Below are 10,602 nucleotides of genomic sequence, written 5' to 3'. Positions count from 1 at the left end.
CGCGCCCAGGCCCGGGGCTGGCTACTGCCCAGAGGCCCTCCCCACCCCCTCTGGAGTGCAGCCCCTCCTCTGCCACCTCCCCTCGCAGCCCCGCCCAGCCTCTCTCCTGTCCGACCTAAGCCCAGGTTCCCCTTTCCTGCAGGCTACGGGCTGCCCCCAGCCCCTCCAGACCTCAGTCATAAGGACTTGCTGTTTATTTGACAGAGAAACTCAAGTGGGGGCAGAGGGCAGAGGCTGAAGGCAGGGCCTCATCCAGGGACACCCCCACCTCTCCACAGGTGGCTGCTGGCTGGTGCCGAGGGAACAGGCAGGCAGGAGAAGTGCTCCCATGCCTCAGGGACAGAGTACCTCCCCCACTCCAGGCCCACGCGCCCAGAGCCTGGTGGGGATCTCCCTCCCCCTGCCCACCCACGACAAATGACTGGCCCGCAGCCCCACCCTCCCCCATCTCACCTGCCGCCAGATGGTGCCGTCTGTCCCCAGGCAGCATGCCACCACAGGGTCTCCTTCCTCTGCCTCCCACCTCTGGCCTCTCTAGGACACTCACTGCCAAGGATGACCAAAAACAAGGTGACTAAGGGCCTAACTCCTCCCTCCCCCACCTCTGCTGGCCAAAGGGCACTTGTCTAGCCCCTGGGTACCCACCTTCATCCCATTGTCACAGTTATACAGTCCCAGACAGTAGGTCTGGGGAGGTGGGCTTTCTCCCCAGCGCTGGAGCCACTGGCCCAGAACCCACCTGTCGAGAGGCCCAAGGAAGAAGAATGCAGGGCGTGGGCGGTGGGGAATAGACAAAACCAGCCTCCCAGAAGAGTAGTGGGTGGCCACAGGCTGTCCCTGTCACCATGCCCATAGCTCCTCGACATGGGCCTGAGGGCTTGGTTGACGTGGGAGTGCTCCTTCCAGCGATTCACGTGGCAGACTGAATTGCCCCAGCTTGCAGAAACTCCCCATCCGGGTCTTCACTCCTCCCCCGGCCAGTGCCTTAGCTCCCATGGGAGAGCAGAGAATGAGCCCTCCCTCTTGGAAGTCCCGGGTCTCCCAGCAGCTCAGCGTAGAGAAGCAGCGCCTCCCTCTCTGCTTACCAGTGGGGGCTGCATCTTCTCTCCCGGGCAGGGTGGGAGGTAGGAGAAGAACTTTCCCAGGCCCAGCAGGCGGGCCTGCCGTTCCTGCCGCCTAGGTGTGCTTCCAAGGCTGCTCACCGCAGAGCCTGGAGCTTGTGCTCCAGCACCCTGGGGGGTAGATGGAGGGAGAGTGAGTTGTCCTCTGGGGGCTCATGGGAGAGAGCGTTGAGGGTGGAGGGGCATGGGGGGTGGGGCTGGTTCCCTTCTTATTCTCACTCCGCCACCCAGAAGTCAAAAGGGGCCTGTGAGGCAGGGGTGGGGGATATAACTTCAGACTCCGTGTCCTCCTCTGTAGCCAGCCCACCCCAGGAGGTGGCCATGCTTGGTGTGTTTCCTCCAGGGTGGGATTTCTTCATGAGAATGGGTTGCAGGTGTGTGGGACCAGCCCCAAAGGCGGTTCTTCCAGGAGGGTCATCGAGGGTTCTTCAGATCATTGCTTCAGTTTGGGGAACATGGCTGCGTTTGATGTACTGCCAGGGAGGTAACGTCAGTGGGAATGTGATCGCCAAACCCCTGGAAGATGTGCCTCCCACCTGCGTTTGCAGTTCCCTGAAACTCCCAGGAGGAATCAGACTTACCACTGCAAGGGCCGTCAGTGTCCACCTGGCCCTGTGTCTCTCAGAATTGTTCAGGTGGGAAAATCATCTGAAAGCCACATTCCTTATTGCAGAATAGCATACACATGGCTTAATCTTAAATTTATTAGATATACGTTGTTTTCAGAATCAGACTCCATTTGTACTATATTCTAATATAGAGGGTAGCAGGCACCACTGATTCAGAGATATTTATGGAGGAAAAACTTACATTGTGAAAATTCTGTACATTAATTATTGTTGTTGTTATTTTACAAGGGTCTCGGGAGAGACCCTTGTTTGATTTTTGCTGCAGAACACGTTGGTCCAGCTTGCTATTCAGTAAGAGAAAAAGCTTGAAAATTGCTAAACTAGTTCAACCCCCTTGTTAAAGAAAACTAATACTTAGAGGAGGGCATGACTGGCCCAGGTTCATAGGACTAGTTAGAAGTAGTGCCAGGACTGGGCCAGACTTTGGGCTCGTGGTCCAGTGCTCTTTTCATTATACCACGCTTGAGTTCAGACCCCCGTCCCCTTCCCCTGGTGGCTGACCCAGCCCCTTGGGGGAAGCCCTGGGTTTCAGACAGAGCAAGTCTGGATCTGGGACCCCTTCCTTCCTTCCTTCCCTCCCTGGGTGGTAATGCCACCGACTCGTCAGAAGGAAGACGAAGGACACTCAGCCTCTGTCTCCATGTGTGGCCCTGGCCCATTGGGCGCTGTGCCCCAGCCCTGTATTATGCTGTTGCCTTATCAATAAAGTGCATTTGTGTTTGTCGTGTCTTCACCTTCCCGCTCTCCCTCTGGCCCTGCCCTTTCCGGGGAGCTCAGCTGGACTCTCCAGAACATTGGTTACCCAGTCCTGGGGCCCGCAACCACCCAGGACACTCCCAACGGGAAGTCTGGGAGCTGGAAGCAAAAGAAAAGAGGGAAAAGTGAGGTTTCATGGGGCTGAATTGAGAGAAAACGCTATCATCTATTCTGTTTTAGAATGAGAGTATAAAAACAGATGTTTATAAATCTAAAATTCTTAAAGTATATTATTGAAACTGAAGGAAAGTGTGCACCAAATAGCAAAATAAACAAGATTCCCAGAGATAGAAAAATCCTCCTGCTGCCTAACTGGAAGTGAGTGAGGCCCAGAGAGGTCGGACTGTACGACAGATTTGGTGAGAGCTAGAAATACAGCCACCAAAGAAGGCCGCGGAGGGTGCCTGCTGAGTGATTTCCAAAGAGAAAAAAAGTTTGCCAGAAGTTTGTCAAATAAACCAGTGAAAAAAGTTCTGCTTATGGTAATAAAAATAGCTTGTACTTACATAGCACTTACTTTGTTGCGAGTACTGCTGTAAATAAATGCTTTATGCAAACCAGTTTGCCTTATCCTTATAAGGACCCCATGGGAGATGGACTATTATTACCCTCATAGACAGAGGGCATAACTTGCCCAAAGCCACCCTGTGGGAGGGGAGAGAAATGGGATTTGTACTCTTGGCAGCTAGCTCCAGAAGCCATTAATTAACAACTACATTATACTGCTTCCTACTGGGTTGAGAGGCCTGACAAATGACAGTCTGGCCAGCTCTCTCCTTGGGAGGACGTAAAGGAGGTTCCCATTCCCCAAAGTGGGCCCTGAGATGGGAAAATCAGAGGGCCTGGATTAGTGCTCTACTCTCCAGAAGTGTTCAGGCGAACGTGCTGGGCCCAGTCAAGTGTGGCACTTACCCGAGAACCTCAAGAATTAAAACCAGGCAACTGTTGGCAAAGATGTGTCTTGCATCAGAGACAGCTGCTATGGCTGCTATTCCAGTGACTTAAAGGATTGCAAATGACTCCTGTGCAGAAACAGGACTCCCAAGGGGCCCAGAGGAGTTACAGCCAATGCGCCCCGCTCTGCTTCCCAATGAAGTGGGCTTTATGGCAAGGGTAGCATCGCTGAGCACAGCACGCAGAAATAACCCACCAAGGACAGAGCATCATGATCCGTACAGGGGAAAATCGTGCCCAACCAATGTGTTTATTTAGTATAAGTTTGCCTGGGAACCTGTGAGTGGTGATTCATTTTAATTTTTTGGAAGCACCTGAAAAGATTTCAAACCAAAGGCTAAAATGTGTCAAGGTGGGATGAGATGGGAGTACAGGAATGAGGCACAGAGCTTGAGGGCTATATTGTCATGAAAAATGAACGGACCTCGAGAGAGGAAATCAACAGCTGCCTAGACGGGCACGTCTCCGGCTGGAGAAGTGTAAAGAACGGAGTTCTGAGGAACCGTTAGGAGAATCTCATTTGACATCTTTATAGATGATCTAGAGGAACACAAAAAATCTCCAGACCTGTGTGTTATAATCAGCTTTCTCAGGTAAACTGCGAGGAATGTACCCCAGGAAATTCTTATAATTAGAACCCAGTGATTTTAAGTCTTCATGTTCTTGCTTGGGTTCTACACCTGCACTGTTCAATAAAGGAACAACTGGCCACATGCGACTATTTAAATTAATTAAAATGAAATAAAAGTAAACGTTGAGCTCCTTAGCCACACAAACCACAGTTCCAGTGCTCAGTAGCCTCAGGGCAATTACAAGGGACAATGCAGATACAGGACATTCTGGCCACTGCAGAAGGTTCTATTGCACAGCTGGTCTACACAATGCGGTCTTACCTGGCACTAACTGTGGACGGCTCCCTGGGACACTGGCCCAACATGCTTCTGTTTATGCATTGGACCAAACAGCCACTAGACTGTTTGACATCCTGTGAAAGATAAATAGGGAGCGTCCTCCCCTTACATCGGACTGTGCTGCACCTGGGCTACCGTGAAGCAAATCTGCTCCTCAAAAGACACAGAAAGCAAAAACACCCCACAGGCCATGGGGCTGACAGGCTCAGGGCATCATGTGGTGTAAAACAGGTCACCAGTGTGCTGGGAAATATTGATTCCTTCAGCCCTGGGGGCAAGCAAACAGGGCCTGCCTGGGGTGGCCAGAACCTTCCGTTTCTCTAGCTTCTACCATGCTCCGTGCTGGCTGCCTGAGCAGTGTAGGTCTGTCTGCCCACCCCATGGCCCCTGCAGGTGACAGGAGGGTAGGTGATATCTGACACTCCCAGTATGGCCAAGGAGATGCCTCATCACACCTACATCCTATCGGCTAGTCTTCATTGTGGACAAGGACCCAGCGAAGTTACGTATGCACACATGTCATACATGATACACGGGATGGGGTCCAGGGAAGTAGACTCTGAAATATAGACTGAAACGTAGGGGTTTGAGGGAGAGAGAGGTAGGGGAGAAGCTGGGCTCAACAAAGGTCTCAGTCAACCTCCTGGCGTGGAACCTCTGAAGCCAAGACGGCCCTCTGTCTTGTCCCAAGTTAAGGTGAGGGAGATGGGCTTCTGGGTGCAGGCTATTCCCGAGGAGAGTGATATTTTGTTATGATCTTGAGCTCAGTGGCTTTTTTCAGCCAAGGGCTGGTAGGACTGAGGGGTGTTTTCTTCACATTTTGTACAACCCGGTGAGCTCTTTTGTAGTGAGCTGCTCTGGCTTGGAGAGGGGCCGGAAGAGTTCCAGGCCCTGCCCTGTGGCTCTATGGAGGGGGACAGCAACAGTTTCAGGAGGTACTTCCAAAGGAGGGTGCTACTCCCAGCTGTGGATTAGCTGATGTTTGCCTAAATCGTCTTGAGCTTCAGCACTAGGTGGTGCTACTGCCCGACAGGGACAGGTTTGAGCTAACCGCCTCTCCCCTACCCCGTCCCATGCTCCCCCTTCCACCTTGGTCTCTGTGATGCTGACTGAGGTCCCGCATGGCCCTGAGTCCCTGCTCCTGAGGGTACCCGGTGGGGTTTACCTGTCCTCGCGCCAGGGACATGGGTAAGAGACCTGCTCTCTTGCTTCCCAAGCCACCTCTGGAGTCACAGCGGGGGAGGATCTGACACTCACACCTCAGCCAAGGGCCTCCCAAGGCTGAGATCTTGAGCCCGGGGCCCCTGAGCAGTCGGTGCTGGGAGTGCGGGAGGCCGCGGGGTCCCTCTGAGGTCCAGCCTGGTGGCGTCGTCCTTCCAGTGCTTCCAAGCACAGACACACCGCTGAGCTCAGCGCTGGGGATACCGCGAGGAGTAAGACGATCACCGTCCAGGGGGAGAAGACAGACCTAAAAACACGCGATTACAAAGCAGTGGACGCTGCAGAAGTGTAACAGTTAACAGTGTGAACTGCCGACCCCAGTCCTGGCTCTGCCACTTGCTCCTTGTATGACCCTGGGCAAATTACTTAACATTTTTGAGCCTCAGTTCCACCTATAAAATGGCAACTGTATTAGTAACTACCTCACAGGTTTGCTGTCGTTGTGACATCTGTGGAAAGCACTGAGCACAGTCCCTGCTGTGCAGCCGGCCGCCATACATGCTGGGCAGCATCACTGGGCTGCAGAGTGGAGGGCGGCCACGTAAGTATTCATCAGGGAGGCGACCTTGCTCCCACGCTCTGACCACCGATCCTTGCGGGGCCTCCGGACTAGCCCCAGACTGATCTTTCTGGCCTTCCTCCGGATCTCACCCTCTGTGGCTAGGGCCTCCTGCTCCATGGGTGTCTGCAGGAGCTGGGGGAAGTGTCATTGTGCCATCTGGCCACCAGGGGGCAAGTGTGCCACTTAATAAGCCAAACTGGCCCCGACTGAAGGCTGCCTGGGGAGAGAAGTGTGGGAAAGAGATGAGAAGGAAGGTTGGAATATAAATCCGAAACACAGGAACTCTAGTTATCCGTGTCCCCAACTTCTTTCAATTATGTTATTTCTTTGTCAATATCACCCTCCAGAACAATTACCACCATCCAGACTTGCATATTACTGAGCCATAATTAATGTCAGTATTCTCTGGTAAGGAGTGGCTTGTGCCCTGAAAGGGAAAGGGATACGAGTGTCAAGAATCAGGTTTGAGCTATGTATTCATTGTGTCATTGCTTCTCATTCATTTATCCCCGCGTGTATTGGAGCCCTGCTCCCTCGGTGAGGTATAAAGCCCATCACAATCTGTCCATCTCCAGCATTATACGTCATCTTTCCAGACATTGACACTCAAGCCACCACTCTGTCCAACTGCTTGCAGCTCTCTGAACCTGCACCTTGGTGGCCTGCCTTTAGACTAGCAGTTCTCTTAAAAATAAGGACCACAAAGAACTTTTGTTGGCCAGGTGTGGTGGCTTACGCCTGTAATCCCAAAGCTTTGGGATGCCAAGGTGGGAGGATTGCTTGAGCCCAGGTATTTGAGACCAGCCTGAGCAACACAGTGAGACCCATTTCTATAAAAAATAAAAATAAAAAAATTAGCTGGGTGTGGTGGCTCGCACTTGTAGTCCCAGCTACTCGAGAGGCTGAGGCGAGAGAATCCTTCGAGCTCAGGAGTCTGAGGCTGCAGTGAGCCATGATTGCACCACTGCACTCCAGCCTGGGCTACAGAGTGAGACCCTGTCTCTAAAAAAGAAAAAAGAACTTTTGGTTATATAGGTTATATCCATCAATATTCATGTTAGAAATTAAAACTGAGAAAAATTTAAAATGTATTTATGAAATCTTTAAAAATAACAATGAATATGTTCAAAGTTAACAAAAATAACTCAGTTTTTATTAAAAATAACCGTGTTCCCAAGTAATACTAAATTAATGACAAGAAGCTATTGTTTTGGCATATCTCCTTAACATCTGGCTTAACAGAAGGCAGTCAGATTCTCATATTGGCTTCTGCATTCAACCTGGTATGATACCGCATGTCAAGGAGCCTTCAGAAAACTCCACTGTAGGCCGGGCGCGGTGGCCCACACCTGTAATCCTAGCACTCTGGGAGGCCAAGGCGGGAGGATCTCTCGAGCTCAGGAGTTCGAGACCAGCCTGAGCAAGAGCGAGACCTCTACTAAAAATAGAAAGAAATTATCTGGCCAACTAAAAAAATATATATATAGAAAAAAATTAGCTGGGCATGGTGGCACATGCCTGTAGTCCCAGCTACTTGGGAGGCTGAGGCAGTAGGATCGCTTAAGCCCAGGAGTTTGAGGTTGCTGTAAGCTAGACTGATACCACGGCACTCTAGCCTGGGCAACAGAGTGAGACTCTGTCTCAAAAAAAAAAAAAGAAAAAAGAAAACTCCACTGTACACTTGTGAGAGAATGAGAACAAAAAGGGCAAATAATATCTTAATATTACTATGAAAGTAATTTTGATCTTGAAGACCCCCTGAGTCTCAGGCACCCAGAGGGGTCCACTTTGAAACCCCTGCTATACACGTTTCTACATGGTGTTTCCTTGGCCTGAAATGCCCTCTCCTTGTTCCTTATCTCCCAGTTTTCTCAACAAGACAAGCTCCTACTGCTCCTTAAATTCCCAGCTCAGGCTTCATGTCTTTCACAAATGCTCCCCTTACCCTCGTTATCCTGCATCCCTCCCCCGACTTGCCCCCTTTGGGTAGAATTGCTCTCCCACTCTATTATAGCATGAAGTGTACACTGTGGTGTGTTTTAAATTTCTGTTTTGCCTTTGGGGCTCCCTACCAGACTGGAACAAAGTAAGGATTCCATAAATGTAGTTGAAAAAAATAAATGGATGAATGAATATGACACAATGTGCTGCCCACTTCTGTTAGCATCTACAAGATCTAGTCTTCACAATAAATGTCAAGTGAAAAAAACTCTACTTGGGTCCCTGCTAGAAAATGAAGTGCAACAGTCTCATGCAAATTTAAACACCTTCCCTTGAACTTTGGAAACTGAGAAGTTAAGTCCCTGTGGCTCCAGAACCCACATACTATCTCTCCCTACAGTGTCTGCTGCATCTCTCTCATGCTGTACTTGGCCAATTTGTTTTTTGACTAAATGCAGAACTTAGCATTTATCCTTATTCATATTTATCTGATTTGATTTACCCCCCATTAACCTGCTCAAGTCTTTTGAATCCTTGCTTTGTCATCCAATAGTCTGACCATCCCTCCTGGCTTTGTATCTTCCAAAACTTAGGTCTGCAGACCATGTTCAGAGGTGACTAAGACAGAGCCAAGGACTATGCCCTCTTGCAAGTTGACATTAGTGCATTAACCGGAAACTCTTTGGTTCTCTTGTTCAAGACCTCACAGGCAAGGAAGGGAAAGGGGTGGTAATGAGAGTCGAGTCTCCGGTGAGGGGAGCAATTGGAAAGACTCAGGCATTCCCAGGAATGTGGGGAGCTTGTCAGTGCTTCCACAACCCCTCCCTCCTCAGGACTCACAGTCTCACCCCAAGTCTGACCAGACTCTTCTAGAATTAGACCAGATCTGAGCCAAGGGTCAGAGATCCTGGGTTATTTGATCTAGGGAATACAGGAAGGGGTGGATCAAATATCAAATTCCAAGCTGGTTTGTTCTGCAAATTCCATCTGAGCTGGACTCAGAGAAGAAAGGCATGGCCTCCTGGATACTAGTTGCTGAGAGGAGGAAGACAGGGAGAAGTTCCAGTGAGCCCCAGGGGCATTGGGCAGAACCCTCCTTAGGCCTCCAGACCCTGGTGGGGAATGGAGAAGTCATGTGTAGCCTAGTTTGACAGCCCTTATTTAGCTCCATGGGGCCTCTCCACCGCCCTCTTCACTTGCACTCAGAATCCTACTGGGCCACTGGAAAGGCCCATGCCACCCTGACCCAATCCCATTTAATTAAAATTCTGACAGACACCCGTGAACATCTGTGGCAGCCTGTGTGGGGCTAGGGCTGAGCTGAGGGCAGATGTCCCGATCTGGTCAGCACCTGGCTCCCATTCCCAAATTTGCCTACCAGGACAGCCACATAGACCAAGTGGCTGATCAGGGCTTGGCCTCCCATATCTCCAGCCCCGCCTGGCAAGGACCACGGGCACCAGGTCAACAGTGCCAGGAAAACCTTCCTGGTGTCCCTCTGCCTCAGCTCCCCCCAGCCCCACTGATTTAAATTTCTTACCCTCTCCTACCCAGGAGCCCCAGGGGAGGGGGTGCTGCGGAGCACCCTCAGTGATAAGTGGGGATGGGGAGAAGTGATAAAGGGGGTGGGGGAGAAGCCAGCTGCACTTCCTCCCTGATAGGGACCCCACCCCAAGGAGCTCCCTGCCTTCTGCTGTGTTTACAGGAAGGACTTGAGGTGGAAGAGGAGTGGGTGGGGAGGAGGGTGGGGAGGATATCAGCGGCTTCAGCAATCCTTTGCCTTGGAAGATGACCCTCCATTGTTCTGTGTTCGGTTGTTTGTTCACTGACCCAGCAAACGCTTTCCATGCTCCTCCTACCGCCCTGCAGAGCTAGGCGGGAGGGCCACAGGGGCAGACTCAACTGCTCTTCTGCCGCCTCTTCACTGCACCCCCCAGCCTTGAGGGGAGCAGCTGATTAGCAGATACCAGACGGACTTTAAGAGTAGGTTATCCCGAATCCTGACGGCATCTCTCACTGGCTTGTGTCACCTTGAGGGGAAGTGGCGTGAGCTCTCTGGGCCTCAGTTTTCTCATCTGTGAATGCGATGTAGAGTCTTTGTGAAGGAAGCATGAGGGGAGGCTCGCAGCATGCTGCCCGGTCTTGTCTAGGGCGGCTGTTAAGAGCAGCACAGACAGCCTCCAGGGGGTGGGGTTGGAACCCTGGCTCTGCCCCGTATTAGCTGTGGGATCGCTGGCAGCCCATGGACCCACTCTTAGCCTCTCTTCTGGAAAGCAAAGATAATGATGGTACTTACTTCATGGTGTGGTGAGGGCCAAATGGGCACCATGTAAGGTTTAGAATTGTGCCTGGCGTGCATTTAAGTGACATTAGCCCTCATTACTGTCATTTTCGTCTCCTCTGGGGAATCTCTCCTCCAGCCAAATATCCTCTAACCTAATGTCCTCTTCCGCAAAACCAGCACCCCCAACGCACACACATCCCAGGTCAGGGCTAGGGGGTAGAAG

This window comes from Eulemur rufifrons, chromosome 16 (assembly GCF_041146395.1).
Source record: "Eulemur rufifrons isolate Redbay chromosome 16, OSU_ERuf_1, whole genome shotgun sequence".
NCBI lineage: Eukaryota > Metazoa > Chordata > Mammalia > Primates > Lemuridae > Eulemur > Eulemur rufifrons.
The sequence above is the reverse complement of the archived record's forward strand: the minus strand, read 5'-3'. Positions refer to the sequence as shown.